Below are 19,134 nucleotides of genomic sequence, written 5' to 3'. Positions count from 1 at the left end.
GAGCTAAGGCGAAATGACTCCATCAAAAATGTGAAGAAATCGAAAAAGTAGTGACTGTCGGCAGGACTGGCTCAGCATACACGAAAGTCAAAACAACCTTCGCTGACATGAAATTCAAGTGTGATAACATTAAGAGTGCAACGGGAATTCCACTGTTAAATGTAGACGAGAGAGTGGATAGGTGGAAAGAATACATTGGAAGCCTCTATGAGGGGGACGATTTGTCTAATGTAATGGAAGAAGAAACAGGAGTCAATTTAGAAGAGGTGGGGAACGCTGTATTAGAATCAGAATTTAAAAGAGCTTTGGAGAACTTCAAATCAAATAAGGAAGAATTACTAAAATAGTTGGGGGAAGTGGCAACAAAACGACTATTCACTTTGGTGTGTAGAATGTATGAGTCTGGCGAAACTTTCGGAGAAACATCATCCACACAATTCCGAAGACGGCAAGAGCTGACAAGTGCGAGAATTATTGCACAATCAGCTTAACAGCTCTTGCATCGAAGTTGCTGACAAGATCAATATACAGAAGAATGAAAAGAAAATTGAGGATGCGCTAGATGACGATCAGTTTAGCTTGAGTAAAGGTAATGGCACGAGAGAGGCAATTCTGACGTTGCGGCTAATAATGAAAGCAAGACTAAAGAAAATTCAAGACACGTTCATAGGATTTGTCGAACTGGAAAAAACATTCGAGAATGTTAAATGGTGCAAGATGTTCGAAATTTTGAGAAAAATAGGTGTAAATTATAGGGAGAGACGGGTCATATACAATATGTACAATAGCCAAGAGGGAATAATAAGAGTGGACGACCAAGAACGCAGAGCTCGTAGTAAAAAGGGCGTAAAACAAGGATGTAGTCTTTCGCCCCTGCTGTTCAATCTGTACATCCTGGAAGCAATGATGGAAAGAAAAGTTTCAGGAGTGGAATTAAAAGTAAAGGTGAAAGGATATCAATGATACTATTCGCTGATGACATTGCTATCCTGAGTGAAAGTGGACAAGAATTGCATGATCTGCTGAATGGGGCGAACAGTCTAATGAGTACAGAATATGGATTGAGAGTAAATCGAAGAAAGTCGAAGGTAATGAGAAGTAGTAGAAATGAGAACAGCGAGAACACGAAGTAGATGAAGTTAAGGTATTCTGCTACCTAGGCAGTAAAATAACGAGTGACACACGAAGCAAGGAAGACATTAAAAGCAAACTAGCAGTGGCAAAATGGGAATTCGTGGCCAATAGAAGTCTACTAATATCCAATATCGGCCTTAATTTGAGGAAGAAACTTCTAAGAATGTACGTCTGGGGTACAGCATTGTACGGTAGTGAAACATGGACTGTGGGAAAACCGGAAGAGAAGAGAATCGAAGCGTTTGAGATGTGGTGCTACAGACGAATGTTGAAAATTAGATAGACTGAAAAGGTAAGGAATGAGGAGGTTCTGTGCAGAATCGGAGAGGAAAAGAATATGTGAAAAAAACTGATAAGGAGAATGGACGGGATGATAGGACATTTGTTAAGACACGAGGGAATGTCTGCCATGGTACTAGAGGGAGCTGTAGAAGGCAAAAACTGTAGAGGAAGACAGAGATGGGTGCACATTCAGCAAATAATAGAGGACCTAGGTGGCAAGTGCTACCGTGAGATGAAGAGGCTAGCACAGGAGAGGAATTCGTGGTGGGCCGCATCAGACCAGTCAGAACACTGAAGACCCACAAACAAAGAAAAAAAAACAGAAAAAGATGCTGTGCAGTTAATAAATGGTTCAAATGGCTCTGAGCACTATGGGACTCAACTGCTGAGGTCATTAGTCCCCTAGAACTTAGAACTAGTTAAACCTAACTAACCTAAGGACATCACAAACATCCATGCCCGAGGCAGGATTCGAACCTGCGACCGTAGCGGTCTTGCGGTTCCAGACTGCAGCGCCTTTAACCGCACGGCCACTTCGGCCGGCCAATGCAGTTAATAATTAGTCACTTTGCGTCCTTTCAGACTTATGTGTTCAATTATAGTTGTAGTGTTCGACATCAGCAGCGGCCAGTGTCAGTTTAGGAGAAACTGAGAGGAGAGACCAGAAGCGCTAGCTGACACAGTAAACATACGGTCTTAAAGGAAAAAAAAACAATCCCTCTGGACCTCATGGATATCATTCCCTCCCAATAAACGACTGTGTCAGCCGCCCGTTCGGCCCCGCTACAGGCCGCGTATACGTTAACTGATGGACCTATGGTGGTCACATCGAGTTTTCCAGGAACATATTTGTATCAGGATTGCTGTAAGTACACAGTTGCTAACTCGCTGCCGAAGATCATGTTGTGGTGCACTTTGCAAGCCACTGTATATTTGTGCCTATTTTGGTACAATAATGGCAACAAGTCGCAACTAGCATTTCTGCAAATGAAAGCTCTCTCTGTTATACCGTATCCGTGGATGCAACGTTTTTCTAGGTGCTTCTACGTGCTGTAAATATGGTACTTCGGTTTACCCGTTTATTATATACGTGAAGAATATGCAGGAGTATCTAAGCTCCAACTCCTCATTTGCTCTGCATCAGCCAAGGCAAGCTACATATATTTTATTCTTGAGTATTGTATAGGAATCCCGTCTCATTTTAATTCAAATAGTGTGGAAAACGGTTTAGATAGACAGTGAATTATAACGTGTGTTAACATTGTATTTCGAACACCTGTTTCATTTGCCGTAAGTCCTATCTTAAAGTTAATAATTTCTAGTTGGAAAGTTGCGTCACTTAAAGCAATTGTTTTGCTGTACCCTGAAAAAGTTTAGCGTGCGATTTGTTTTACTCTAGCTTCAGCGAGACAAAAGAGGCCAGCTCAGCGATGTGCTAAGCGAATAAGCCTCTGGGGAGAACTGTTGACATTAAGTCAAACCACTACGGCCGGACAGGGTACGCGATACGGGCCACGGCGGAAGTGCGCCGAACAGCTAACAGTGCAACAGTGTGAGCAAGTGTGAAGTAACATTTTGTAAATCGGAGCACTTGTGGTCTACAGAGAAACTCATACATTGTAAATTTAGTTTGGCGTAGCAAACTGTGATCAGTGTGGAGCGAAAAGTTGTCACGCCGAGTAATATAAACCAAATCCATCCCCCCCCCCCCTCCAGTAGGACAATGTCAGAAGTGTAGCTATAACTGTATAGACAACCGAGCTTAGAGGCTCAAAGCATTCAGTTGTGTCGCCATTCTGTTTACGCCTTGAACCGGAGAGTATGACGGACTTTTGGGTTTCAGAGAAACCATAACTAAAAACTTGGTGATAAGGGTCTGCTGGCTGCCTGCCCGCTGATTAACTCGTCAAGTATGGCACGAGATGGGCCATGCCTGTGGCGTGGTGACTGAAAGCTGTGAATGTTCCGGCTGGCCACGTGACCTCCTAGCCACCTTGACATCGTTGGCCATTGTCCTGGCCGACGTCTGGTTGGCTACTTGGGCACTACTATCCTGCAGCGAACATCTAATGTCGGCTGTAGCGCATAACAGGAGGGGGAAGAAGGGCAGGAGGGAAGCATAACTGGCAAAACTCTGGAAGAGCTTGATGGGCTGTGCTCGTGGCCCACTCAGCATTGCGTTTGCTGCCGATTGTTATCCTGGCCAATGAACGTCACAGGTCCCATCGAGATGTCAGTGCATTCTGCAACTAGCTGCATATGCATGCTCATTGAGGGGTCCCAAGGATGGCCGTCACGCTGCATAAGGCTGCTGCTAATGAACATCTGTCAATGTCTTCACTGTTTCACTATTCGCCATGACATGTATCTGATCTCTCCCTCACCATTTCTCTCACCCATACAGACACGTAGAGGCCCAGAATATGCGTGTTCCTTATAGTGTTGTATTTTAGAGCAGGAGTTACCTAATGCTGATGGGTCACATTATTTCGGCCTGTGCTTTACTTTTATCGCCTTAAGTTCATTCAGTCAAAGGTCAAGATGTTGATACCTAAGGACCGGTACTTCACTTTTGTTTATAACTCTCTAAATGTTATACTCGAATATGAAATAATATAAAGTCTGTCTGTTTCATCGTGGTTTAACAGACGTTAATCACATTCATGAAACAATAAATTCAGTAAGAGGTCTAAGGCCAATAAACAAAATGGTTTTTCCAAAGTTGGTCCCTTCGGAAAGTGGTCAAATTTATAGCAGCAAACTCTCAGAAGGACTGTTCACACGGTGAGTCAGCGTTGATCCTGACCTAGTGGTGCATGCTGTCACTACGCTTTACTGGAAAACAACATCTTTCATAACGAAAGATGAAGGTAAGAAGTGCATAACTTCGTTCCACAGCGACCCTTTACTATGTGTACTAAACGCGTCAGACGATGTCAGATTGCCTATTCAATTTTCAAACAGCTAGAAACGCAGTTAACTTTAGTAAGAGTGTGTATATTACGAAAAAGTCGTGTCCAAAGTGTTCATGTTGATGGTTTTGTTGCAAGTAGAAAATGAAAAATTACAAAAGACAGCCAGTGTAGTGGTAAAGTCACGCTGCCTTGCACGCGACCAAAAACTCATAACACAAGACAACTGTAGAGCGCTATGTTTGAGGAATAGGAAAGAGGGTGATATGGTCGTTACAATTTGGAGTCGGTCTCATATGTCATTACTGATTCCACTTGATTGCTTTTGTTCGGGTGGGTGAAGCCCAAATTGCGTATCAGTGGCTTCACCTGGATTACGAAATTGCCATTAGCTCTGGGTTATCTAATAATTTCATTTTAGGTTTGGATAATATCCACAGTACTAGTTTAAAACAGAGTGAGGCAAAGGACTATTTTGCCTTTAGGCCTTGCAACCCTTCTACATGGTTTTGTTATTATTATATTATATCTACAGCTACCTAGATACGTTGAAAGCCACCGTATGGTGCGTGGCGGAGGGTACCCTGTACCGCTCCTAGTCATTTTCTTTCCTGCTCCACTCACAAGTAAAGCGTGGGAGAAACAACTGTCTATGTTACTCCGTACGAGCCCTAATTTCTCGTATCTTATCTTCCTGGTTCTTACGCGCAATGCATATTGGAGGCAGTAGAATCGTTCGGCAGTTATCCGCAAATGCCGGTTCACTAAGCTGTCTCAATAGCGTTTCTCGAAAAGAACATCGCCTTCCACCCAGGGATTCCCATTTGAGTTCTCGAAGCTTCTCCGTAACACTTACGTGTTGTTCGAACCTATCGGTAACAAATCTAGCAGCCCGCCTCTGAATTTATTAGATGTCTTCCTAAATGCAACCCTGTACAGCTCCAAACACTTGAGCAGTACTCAGACATAGATCGTAACAGCATCCTGTATGCTGTCTCCTTGGACTCTACCTGTTGCCCTTCATCCATAGTTGAAAGTATATAATGTGCGAAAAGGGCATTCTGAGTTTCGCACGATTGATTCGTGTACATAAGCTGCTCAGTCTCAAGAACGTTTATCATATTCGAACTGTGAATATTTTCAAGGATTCTGCAGCAAACAGAAGTTAGGCATATTTAATTTTGCAAATCTGTTCGTTTGCCCTTCTTATATACTGGAGTCACCTGCGCTTTTATTCTGTCACGTGGGAGTTTGTTCCGGGCGAGAGATTCACGATAAATGTAAGCTTGGTAAGAGACCGACGCCGTTGAGTACTCTTTGTAAAGTCGAACTGGGGTTCCATCCGGACTTGGTGATTTATTTGCTTCCAAATCTTTCACTTGTTTTTCTCCGCCAGGTATGCATATCACTATGTCGTCGATACGGGAGTCCGCCCGATGGCCAAATGGCGGTATGTTTGTACGGCCCTCCGGTGTGAACGATTTCTTGAATGTGAACGTCAAATCTTCGGCATTTGATTTGTTGTCTTCAGCTGCCACATTAGACTGATGAACAAGAGACTGAATGGAAGCCTTAGAACCGCTTAGCGATTTTACGTAAGACCAGAATTTTCTCGGGTTCTTTGCCAGATCTTTCGCTAAGGTGTGACGGTGGTAGTTGTTGTATGGTTCGCGGATAGATATTTTCGCAGACGCACGGATATCTACTAACCTCCACTTGTCGTCTTTTGTGCATTTGTAACGTTACCACCGACCACCTTAAACGGCAATCGATGCTAAAGTTATACCTCTGTGAGGAATTTTTGAAGAGTTAACCGTGACGTAACCTAATGAAAACAGAACAATCAAACTGGGATTCGTTTCTGAAACACTCCACCTGGCTGAATTCCCGGAAGTTATTTGAAAGTTGTATACGCCAGGAGAAACTCAGGTCTCACTCCAGCAGAGTATAACTAAAAGTAAACAGGTTGGTCAGGAACAGTCGTTCTCGCAGCACAAAAGTATGTTGTAACATTACATATTAAAACCGGTCGTCAGTCTAATGAGGCAATCTTGTGTCAAGCAAAATGGTAAAGCAGAAGTCAGTGCAACGGCTAACCGAACCTTCCTTCACACAGAAACTGATCACCCTCGCTATATCCGCTCATACTACAGCCGGCCGGAGAGGCCGAGTGGCTCTAGGCGCTACAGTCTGGAACGGTGCGACCGCTACTGTCGCAGGCCCGAATCCTGCCTCGAGCATGGATGTGTGCGATGCCCTTAGGTTAGTTAGGCTTAAGTAGTTCTAAGTTCTAGGGGACTGATGACTCAGAAGTTAAGTCCCACAGTGCCCAGAGCCATTTGTTCATACTACAACCCCGGTAACCCAACCCTGCAGATAAATGCGTTACTAACAAACAAATGGCCAATGAAATAGCGAACAGTAACATATGCCTCTCAACAATACGTACCTTAAATGAACAGTTTATAATACCAATTATCGACACACATGAAATTAGTAGCAATACTGGACAGGGAAAACATTCAAATGATTCTGAATTTAAACCAGGGGATCCGCTAATATTCATAATCTATAACTTCATTGCTTACTAGAGGGTCTCTATGCCTGATTATTAACCATTTTGCATTAAAAAAGATAACACAGTAAACAGTTGGTTCTTAAACTCGGTCGGAAGCAACTAAATGTAGTGCAAATCTCTCTGAAGGAGCCTTTGTATTGCTTCATTAACTAATTAGCCTACTTCATGAGGACCCTTAAACTTCCATTGTTTGAAGAACCATGTTCGTTAACAAAACAACACCAGTGTGTATGAAAAATGGTAAGTATTCTTATCATTAATTATCAATAAAGGAAAACACAACAAACTATAATTCTTTAATCTGGCCGGCTAGCCGCGCTGTCTAACGCGCTGCTTCCCGATGACTCTGAGCACTATGGGACTTAACATCTGAGGTCATCAGTCCCGTAGAACGTAGAACTACTTAAACCTATCTAACCTAAGGACATCACACACACCCATGTCCGAGGCAGGATTCGAACCTGCGACAGTAGCGGTCGTGCGGTTCCAGAGTGAAGCGCCTAGAACCTTTCGACCACACCGGCCGGCCTGCTTCCCGAGTAGGAAGGCATGACGGTCCACAGCATGAAACCGCCCGGCGGATTAGTATCGAGGTCCGGTGTGCCGGCCAGCCTGTGGACGTTTTTTAAGGCGGTTTTCCATTCACCTCGGCGAATCCGGGCTGGTTCCACTTATTCCGCCTCAGTTACACTATGTCGGTGATTGCTGTGCTGTGGTGGTCTGGTATGAGAAGTTCCCGGAGGATGGAGGGGGGGGGGGGGTGTTCACTGGGGGCCGAACCGCACAATAACACTGGGTTCGGTGTGGGGCGGTGGTGGGGTCGGTGGACTACTGTGGCCTGTTGGGAGGTGTGAACAACTGAGGGCCACGGCGGGACGAAACCTCTCCGTCGTTTCTAGCTCACCAGTTTAATACACAATAGAATACGCTAAAACTCTTTAAATAACAAATGTGCTTCCATAGACAGTCTTTTGACCTACCCAAAATTATAATTGGCTGTGCAAATGGCAACACAACATTAAGTTCAATTTCAACCACTTTCTCGTAACATATTAGGACACTCGAAGTTAAATTTACTGGAATAGGATTCCTGTCCAAGTTTGTGATTTGGGATAATCACTGGTGAAAGAGAGAGTTTGTAGAAACACCACAATTAATATTATAAAATCAAACATATTTCACAAATACGTGGTCCATTTACAGAGTGAAAAATATAAACAATGTAGTGGAAGGCTGGTGGTACTGGTGGCGTAATTTGCAATGGCTATTAACATGGTGACGATTGAGTCATAGCAATACTGTTGGCCTCGCCCTGTTACATATCTTCTTGACGTCGGAATTATATGTTTATAGGACCAAAAACCATTCATGATAATGTTATCATCAAATTCAGCATCCGAGGCCCACAGGTTTAGCTCTTCTGGCCTCAAAACTCCAGGAATATGAGCCACTATGATCCGCGAATGCTAGCGAGGTGTTAACCACAGCACTGCTCAGCCCAGACTCTTTACCCGTCGCAAAAGTCGAGTTGCCACTTGCGCGCCAACCACACCTTTTCCACTCCGCCAGGCTACTTCCGTATCTACGTGACTTCCCCACATCTTTAAATTCAACGCTATGTTCCCTAACTATCGACCAAGTCATTTGCAGTACATCACATAACAATCATTCCATTAGTTATTGAAATCCATAGCATAATTTAAACAAAAGTTTCACATAACTGAAACATGTATATATAGTCAAAGGATTTCCATGACAGATACAACATTACACTTAAGCAACACTACAAATTGACACAGAAATATCGAAACATATACAAAATAGGTCGAAAATAGGTGTTACACATTCCTTTGAACCGAGGGTGCAACATCCTCTGCTTTTTCAGCATCCGCCGAATTGCGTTACTAAACAAGGAGATTGCAACAGCCAGGGTCTGCGGCGCTCATGTTTCTCACGTCTAAATTATATTGTTAGATTATTATGCTTCTCTCTCTGATGGGAAAAATTTGTAACTTTAAAAAACGAACCAGTAGCCTGACCTGTCTTCGAATAACGGTGAGACACTGCATCACCAAAGAGTAATACATAAATAAGTAAATAAATGGCAGTCCAAAGTGTTCCGATGAGGGAGGCTCCGTTGTGGAATAGCAGCTGTTGGTGCCAGGGCCGATGATGCGTTCTTGTCACAACAGAAAGCATAAGGCGGCAAGGTAGTTGACTACAGCACCAGCGTGTGCTGACGAGCGTGACGTACCAGCAGCGTTGTAGTGGATGACAGTGGAGCTGACACATGTACTTGGAGACAGTTTTGATGCCAGCGAGCGGGATACACCAATAACGTTGATCCTGGTGGGTAACAATACAGCAGACACATGCACTTGAAGTCAGTTAAGAGACACTGGGCAGTAGTTGATGGACAACAGTTCAAGAGAAGTGTCAAAGGAACTGTTGGTGAGGAGCAGTACACCGATCTCGGAGTGACTTCTGGGGAGCTGAATAGCAGTTGTGTGCTGGTCACGTATCATAGCAGCCGCATGTACATGGACGATGGGTAACCGGTGGTAGACATTGTGTTGTGTAACAGCACTGACTTACAGAGGTGCTTGAGGAGCTAAGCGGTGGCTAGCAGCTGGCAATGTGAACTTTCAGTCTTGAGGGCTAGAAGCACGGCACTTCTGGTGTTGTTAAGTCAGCCCGCTATATGGCAGACCTTTTACTTACAGGAAATAGAAAAGGCACCAACGCTATGTAGCTTATATGGACAGTGGTCTGTGTTAAGTTCCCATTGTGTTACACTGCTTGTAACTGATTTCGTTTGCGATAGGCTTCACCTAGTATCCTGTGTAATATTATTTCGAGCAGTCCTCGCAGCAGTACTGAGAAAAGAAATCATTGTATATGTAATTTCAAGGTGCATTAGCATATGTAAGATACAATTGTTTTACGGATAAATTAGTATTAATATTTATGTTGTTAATTCAGTTGTTCAATTTTTGGTGATATTTTATGGAGCTTGTGAGCGCAACAAAATATTATCTGCATTTGATCGTTAGGTTCTAGCATAACTAAATTAGCTGTTCTGGTACCATGAGCATATATTTTTACTGCCAAGTTTACTAATTATTGTGAATTGTAGTTGTTTCTAATTTGCTATTCTTGTGAGTTGCTTGAATTCTTTTAAGGTTCTATGTTTATTGTGAATTCTTTCACTTTTTGCAAACTGTTTGTTCGTGATTCATTTGTGAACAGATTGTATGTCCGATATGACAGTAGATGCCTCCACAACCTACAGTCACTTGCATTGCTCAACTGCTCAGCCTGTATTTTTGCTAATCCAGAAGTACTACTAGCATTGAGTAAACTCTAACAGTTTTTGCTGTTGTATGGTCCAAATTATCATCATCATCAGATGATGACCATAAACTGCTTCAGGTGTTCGGCTATGAAAATGAACTTGTCCAACAGTGCACATTCCCAATGTCTTCCCAAACATTTATTAGAATCAGTTAGTAAACTGGTGTTCAATAACCTTTTCTGGTAGACACTCTCTGCCGAACCGAAAGACATGGTAAAGCCATCGTTACTCGTATTCTTCGATTTTGCTCTAGTAGTGAAAATATCCTAAATTATCTTCTAATATTTTCACTGCAAATATGTTACGGCCTGGTAAAATCATAGAATTTTCTCAGACACGTAGTTTCTGAGGCTTTAAATCTGCTCGTGTGGTTCGTCTTACGGATCTACATATCTGTGCCATACTGAACGACTGGGACTGCCATTCTCTTGAAAACTTCATGGTCCAGGTGTCCGGTAGTATTCTCCCGGTTACGTATTTCATCAACGACAGATTATAGTTGATATTCGCTCGATGTGTCGCTGGTAGTCGTTTGTGATATTTCAAATCAATGTTAAGTTTAATATCTGTTCGAGACAGGTGTCATCTGAGCATGTCATTTCTTTCCCATTCGAAGCTATTATTTTGATTTCCGTTACCGAGATTTCACAGTTGTACGTTTTGATTGTGTCATACAGCGTATGACTTGTTTTCTATGAGCTTTATTCATTGGAGAGGACAACAGCCTGGTCATCGGTGAAGAGGTATTAACAGAATTATGTTCATCGATTTAAAAAGTGATAGAAGTCTCGCTATCCTATGCTTCATATAGTCGGCAAAATGTAACACAGGACACTGGCCACAACCTGACCTGACACCTTCATTGGTTGATGTACGTCTTATGGTGTCGTCGTTGGAGTTGTGTAAGGGAATGGGCCCTTATTTTACAGGCTCTGAACTACTAAAACTAACTGTTGTTACACAGGGCCTACCTAGTTTGACGCTTTCGAATTCCATAGTATTGTCGATGAGTGTAATCACATCCAATATTATCTACCACAACGACCTAAGCCGTTTTTCTCAGGTCTTAGCTAAGATGTTTAAGGTTCTTATACACCTGTTCTTGCGTAAGACATTTATGTTTAAATTTTCGTATACTAATAACGTTTATGTTTGCTAATAGTCAAAATAGTCATTAAATTTTTTGTGATTTTTCGTACGCAGTGATATTCTGTTCCTGTTCCAGTGCATAAAAATATATTTTTATGTGTTGATATCCACGAAACGTAATCATTTCTTACCTTCCTTTGTAAAGAAATTTTTGCTGAAGGATGAAACTATGAACTACATTGGACAAAGCGCACGGGTACATGAATCTGCAGTTAATTTATATCCATTTCCCATAGCAACTTCTACAACTGTTGTTAAATGTAGTTTGTCAACCTTCCAGTTCCTCAGAAACACCAAATAAACAACAAACCCATCTTATCCGTTTCTGTTAGGCAGCGTTCTCAGCAAGCAATCTAATTTCGTTTTTGACTATGCTTTTTGTTCCAGCTAGTAGTATTCGAAGGCTGGAATATAGTAACTATGACCTAAAATGTAATGCGTGGATATAGAAACACATTACCTAAACTGACATCAACGGCAAATATGACCCGAAGCTGCCTTGTATACAGATTCAGAAGAATTTCATAGCTGTGGCGGTCACGAACTGATTTCATGAGGTAATTCAATTCCCGTTTCTCGTTTTATTTTCAGGAAGCCTTCGAAAATTTAGCTATCGTCACTTCAAAGCTTCGTCCCTTCATGTAAATCTTCCTGTTTCTTGCTCTCTCCAGGAATTCCTTACGATTCCTTTCTAATTTATCTCTATCTACTGGCCAGTATATTAATGTGATTTATTTCAAGCCTTTATTCTAATTACGGCTCAATTCTCATGCTTTCCAGCAGTCTCTTGTGTAGTTATCAACAGTGTTTATCAGTGGTCTAGAAAAATCTAAATTTAGATTGTTTAGTGGTGCACTTCCCGACAGGTTAACAGCAGAAATAACTGGTTGGAAAGAGATAAGCTTAGAGTTTAGCATATCATAGACGACCAGGCTATTGTAAGTAGTTAACTAGAATTGTTGGTTTGTTGCGAAATTATCCTGGATGTCACCTGACGTAAATTTCGGGAAATACGAGAACTCTGAATTATGATACAGCGTAACTACATCGCCCTTAATGAAATATTTCTATGTAAATCTTTGAGGATATTCTGAAGTAATGTGTTTTTATTAAAACTATCGACGTCAGATTTGAGGAGAATGGAAGTATCTGTAACTCAGTTTCACTTTTTCGGAATGCGAAACTAGTATCGAACCTACCTCATAAACTCATTCACTAGATGTAGTTACAGTGACAAGAATGTGATCTTAACATCAGTCCACGGCTGAGCTCAAAGCGAATTAGCAGGAACTTTCTACAAGCCCCACTATTCGGAAGCTCAGTGGCTCCTTAGACGACGAGTTAAAGTATACGAACGCGAACAATGATATGTAATCCAACTAGAGCACTTAGGCGCAGTTGCAGTTAATTTGCGTGCGCGCGCACACAGGGAAGCCTCGAGGGCTCTGACCACTGCGCTCTGTATAAGGCGAGGCAGGCCAGATTAGAGGAGGCGTGCCGCGGTAACGAGCCCGATTAATTTCCCTGACCGCTGCAGATAGCCGCCGCTTAAAGAGCAGGGCGTGCTCACTCCAGGGGCAGCCATTTGCCGGCAGCGCTCGGTGGCTCGCACAGGCTCCGGCGCTACCCGCGGCGGCAGCTCGCGGGCCCTGATGAATAGCCCCTAATCGGCGAGCAGTCAATAGAAATTTGCTCGTTAGGCAACGGATTAGTGGCTGCTTCTGGCGACCAAGCCACAACTCAGAGAGCCATTTTAGCTGTTTTTCTTTTTATCTCTTATAACTCAACTTCGTCAGAGAAGGTACCCACCGAGACTTGGTGGTATGATTCCGATTACGATAAAGTGGTACGACCCCCTTTTATTGCCATTTGTGCTACATAAGTACACCTGCCAAACAAAGTCATCGTAAAGACGCATCACGCTAATGCCGTATTACACCTCCTCCACCCTTATTAATGGGCTGAGTTAACCAAGGAAGGGAGACCACAAGTTTGGATATGTCATATCCAGATATCGATGGCTAGACCCCTTACAGATACCAATGGAGACAGGTACTATCAGGCGTGCCGCGTAGTTGTCTATTAGGTCCTGTACACTTTTCATTCTATGCCAATGACTTGTCATCGGTTTTGTCCTACTACAAATATCATATGTGCGCTGATGACCTCCAGCTATATCTATATGCAAAACCAATAAACCTAAAGACAGCTGTCGATAATCTCTGTACTATCCTGCGTGCACTATCACAACGGGGAGAGAATGTAGGGTTAAGTCTCAGCCCATCTAAGCACCAAGTGGCACTGGTTGGCCATTCTATGGCCATTAGCCCGAAATATGTGGCAATCCATACCATCTTTAATCCTAGATGGGACGAATACCAACGTCTGTCCCTCAACAAAGAGCCTAGTAATAATAACAAATGAAAACCTGTATTACACTGAGCACACTAACTGCAAAGTGCAAAGAAGGCATCAGCATTTCTCCATTCCCTACAAAAATATAAAAAACTCTTCCTTCTTTACCTGAAAAAGAATCTGATACAAACACTTATACTTCCAATTATTGATTACGTCAATGTTGTCCTGTAAGGTCTTTTCAGAAGAGCCCATGGCTCCTTAACTGTTTATGGATGCCTCTGTTTGGTACACCTGTGATCTTCGACTCTTTGATCAAATTTCACCATCATATGCACAGCCATCCTTGCTGCATGCAGCCAGCCGGATAGATTTCCATTCCTTCTGCTCTATTATCTTATCAACGTACACCGTCCCTCACAGATCTCCTCGACTTAACTCTCTAATCTGGACAACATGGCAGAAACACCCGTTCCATTCAGAGCAAAATCCCTTCTATTCCACTCCATCTTTCAGCCACTCACTCGAGGTCCTTGTCAGTAGCAGCAACTCGGCTCTGGAATTAAGTCCCGCATTGTGTTAGAGTGTATCATCACTTCAATACGGATTGCAGCATTCGTTTAGCATTTGCAGCAATGTAGGACGGTCATACCATATCTTGTGTTGTGTGTATTTGATGCTCCTTTGAGCTTGCAGAGTGTGTGAAACGTCTTGCCGTAAATAGTATGCACTTTTAATTAGTTCCGAGATATCGATTCTCACGTTCTCTCTCGCTGTTACCGTCTTTGGTCATGTGTTTACAAACTGTTCCTTTCGTCCTGCAGCTTAAGGGATATTTCGTAACGAACCATCCTATTCTTTGCTTGCCTAAAAAGGCAATTGTGTTGCGCGAGCCTTGTGCATGTGCGTATGTGTGTGTGTGTGTGTGTGTGTGTGTGTGTGTGTGTGAAACACACGTCTCGTATTTAGATACAGCTGCAATGTTAACATTACCTTCCCCGACACATTTTAGAATATTCTACCATAATATTGTAACATCATTATGGAGTATAGTACAGCATATAAAGCTTTTAGAGAGCCACCATTGTCCTCACTGCTAACTGCCGTTATTGTGCATAGCCTTGACTAGGCCTGTGTCATTTGTAATAGAAGCAGTAAGTGGCAGGCAGTAGCATTCATGTTTTTTCTAGTGAATAACATGATGCATTATCTTTGTTTCTCCTTCAGTAGACAATTAATATCTACCAAAGCTACAATAATGACTAGCATTGCAATGGTTACACCTGTATATCATTCTTTCCAAGTTGTGAAAGGGGATGCCTACTTTAAAGGACTTCGCATTATTGTTGTTTGCCAGTTCTTCACATAACTTGTTTTGTTTGATTCCCTTCTTATTGAGGAATTGTTTCACTGAATCTATTGTCGCACAGGTTTCAGCCGTCCAACGTAGACCCAGGCCCTCTTATCTGCACGTTTCAGATTGGAGACTTGTGATCCAGCACTCTAAAATCTCTCCTATACTGACATACACCGTGGAAATCATCAGACAACACCTGACCGTGATAACCTAAAAGGACAAGAAAGAATAAAGATAACTGATGAAAGGAAAGCTATTGGAGTCTAAAATAAACAGACCCAACCTCGTATGCTTACTGGCGAGGAAATCCTTTTTCATCGATGACCTACGGAGAAATCTGATGTTACGCAACGTCAGCGCTTCAGAGAGCCTACTAAAAAGATTGAGGGGGGGGGGGGAATGGTAGCCATCCTATCTATTTCGTACACATTCTCTTTGGACCTGACACTGTAATAATGGCCTTTATTATTATTATTATTGTCATCATAATTATTACTGGCAACAGAAGTAGCAGTAGAAGTACTCTCAGTATTAACTTTATAACTTCAGAATCACATTGTCTTTATAGACACTCAAATCATTTTAATACTACACTCCTGGAAATGGAAAAAGGAACACATTGACACCGGTGTGTCAGACCCACCATACTTGCTCCGAACACTGCGAGAGGGCTGTACAAGCAATGATCACACGCACGGCACAGCGGACACACCAGGAACCGCGGTGTTGGCCGTCGAATGGCGCTAGCTGCGCAGCATTTGTGCACCGCCGCCGTCAGTGTCAGCCAGTTTGCCGTGGCATACGGAGCTCCATCGCAGTCTTTAACACTGGTAGCATGCCGCGACAGCGTGGACGTGAACCGTATGTGCAGTTGACGGACTTTGAGCGAGGGCATATAGTGGTCATGCGGGAGGCCGGGTGGACGTACCGCCGAAATGCTCAACACGTGGGGCGTGAGGTCTCCACAGTACATCGATGTTGTCGCCAGTGGTCGGCGGAAGGTGCACGTGCCCGTCGACCTGGGACCGGACCGCAGCGACGCACGGATGCACGCCAAGACCGTAGGATCCTACGCAGTGCCGTAGGGGACCGCACCGCCGCTTCCCAGCAAATTAGGGACACTGTTGCTCCTGGGGTATCGGCGAGGACCATTCGCAACCGTCTCCATGAAGCTGGGCTACGGTCCCGCACACCGTTAGGCCGTCTTCCGCTCACGCCCCAACATCGTGCAGCCCGCCTCCAGTGGTGTCGCGACAGGCGTGAATGGAGGGACGAATGGAGACGTGTCGTCTTCAGCGATGAGAGTCGCTTCTGCCTTGGTGCCAATGATGGTCGTATGCGTGTTTGGCGTCGTGCAGGTGAGCGCCACAACCAGGACTGCATACGACCGAGGCACACAGGGCCAACACCCGGCATCATGGTGTGGGGAGCGATCTCCTACACTGGCCGTACACCACTGGTGATCGTCGAGGGGACACTGAATAGTGCACGGTACATCCAAACCGTCATCGAACCCATCGTTCTACCATTCCTAGACCGGCAAGGGAACTTGCTGTTCCAACAGGACAATGCACGTCCGCATGTATCCCGTGCCACCCAACGTGCTCTAGAAGGTGTAAGTCAACTACCCTGGCCAGCAAGATCTCCGGATCTGTCCCCCATTGAGCATTTTTGGGACTGGATGAAGCGTCGTCTCACGCGGTCTGCACGTCCAGCACGAACGCTGGTCCAACTGAGGCGCCAGGTGGAAATGGCATGGCAAGCCGTTCCACAGGACTACCTCCAGCATCTCTACGATCGTCTTCATGGGAGAATAGCAGCCTGCATTGCTGCGAAAGGTGGATATACACTGTACTAATGCCGACATTGTGCATGCTCTGTTGCCTGTGTCTATGTGCCCGTGGTTCTGTCAGTGTGATCATGTGATGTATCTGACCCCAGGAATGTGTCAATAAAGTTTCCCCTTCCTGGGACAATGAATTCACGGTGTTCTTATTTCATTTTCCAGGAGTGTATTTATCATACTAATATTGTTATTTCTTAGGTATCTATCGTTAATTGGGAATAAAATTCAGAAATTTAGTACGGCTACACGATCGTCACCAGCATATGTTTCTTCAGACATTTAAAAAAATAAAAGTTACAACACTCGACGAGCAAAACGACGATCGTAATACAAACGATGAATACAATTGTCTCCTTGAACCGCTGTGACGGGAATCCAAGTAAAGTCGCGAGTGACTGTGTCGCAGACAACATGACGTAATGAAATTTGGGTCAGCCCAAGAAGCGTGCTCTGATAATCAAGGTTGTGAAAGTGATCGCTCGCAACAGCGGAAAATCTGTTTTCGAGACCCAGTCCGTCACATATTTACAGTGTCACCAATAGGTAATAACTTCATATCTAACGCAAATTTTGTCAGAAAGACTCTGCAACTGTGAATAAATTTCATGAATTTAGTATAGTTGCAAGACAGTCACCAATGTTTGTTCCTTCAGACACTGTTGAAAATAACGTAATAATTATAATATTACATGCAACTGAGGGCGACAGGACAACAAATAGGTAACGAAATTGTTGTCATTTCACTCGGAATTGAAATCCCACTACTGAATATTTCCTTTTTTCTGTCATTACTCCTTCGATGTGTGGACTGGACAATAGATTACACCCTTGTCTTGAAGCTTTTCCTCCGCTCACTTCGTTATTGGTCACTTGTACATATGGTATATCACCCGTTTCTTCCTATAGCTTACACTGACTTTCTTGGGAATTTCGAACATCTTGCACCATTCTGTGTTGTCGAACGATCTTCCTGATTTGAGAAATACGTGTGTGGATGATAGTAATGAAAGTCGTCTGCCGTTGAGCCCTTTCATACCATGTATCCACAGTACTCATACGCGTACCACTAAGGAATTATACGTCTCAAGGAACCTAAGTTCCGTAGCCGTCTGCTACATTATCTTTGGTAGGAGCTACAAAGCAAGTCCTAAGCAAGTCGCTTAAACTCTGAGGTTAGACAGCTTGATAAAGAGATTCAATTAGCAAGAGTGACATGGCCAGTGGACAAATCGACAATGCTACTCTTCCGTTCGCTGTTGTAGCGACGTGCCAACCTGACTCTTGTCTACTGAAAAAGAAATGAGTACATTGAACCTGGAGCGTCCCTGAGTATGGTGACATGGTTGCTTGCTTGCATTCCCTTTACGTTACTGTAGTACAGGGTGTTTATAAATGAATATCGGGGTTTTAACTTGAAAAAAATGGTTCAGATGGCTCTGAGCACTATGGGACTTAACAGCTGAGATCATCAGTCCCCTAAAACTTAGAACTACTTAAACCTAACTAACCTAAGGACATCACACACATCCATGCCCGAGGCAGGATTCGAACCTGCGACCGTAGCGGTCGCGCGGTTCCAGACTGTAGGCTCGGGGTTTTAACTCTTGACAATATTTATTACATTAAACATATGTCAAAGGAAAGAGCAACTCAAACAGTTGTGTTTGGCACCAGTGTGCATGCGCAGCGCGCAATGTTTCCGCCGCAATCCGTTAGACAGCTAGAACTCCACTGTACCCAAGCGCTGGATAGGCCGCAAGGGGTCCAATGACAGGGCTTGCTTTGCATGGCCTCCACGTTCACCCGACCTAACGCCATTTGATTTCTTTCCTTGGGGCTTCATCAAGGATAGTTTGGACGTGCCTCCGCTACCAGCAGACCTCCCTGAATCAAGAAACCGGATTGAAGCAGCTGTTGTTACAATCACTGAAGACACACTTATCAACGAGTGGGAAGAACTCGGCTGTAGACTTGATGTGTGCCGTGTGACAAATGGTGCTCACACTGAACATTTATAAGGTTCTTGGTAAAACTGTTTGAGCTGCTCTTTCATTTGACGTATCATTTATAACTGTAAGTTTAATATAATAAATATTATAAAGCGTTAAAACCCAGATATTCCTTTATAAACACCCTGTATTATACGTTACGTGGGTTTTCAGATTT

This window comes from Schistocerca nitens, chromosome 2 (genome assembly GCF_023898315.1).
Source record: "Schistocerca nitens isolate TAMUIC-IGC-003100 chromosome 2, iqSchNite1.1, whole genome shotgun sequence".
In the NCBI taxonomy this organism is placed as follows: Eukaryota; Metazoa; Arthropoda; class Insecta; order Orthoptera; family Acrididae; genus Schistocerca; species Schistocerca nitens.
This window is presented reverse-complemented; position numbering follows the sequence as displayed.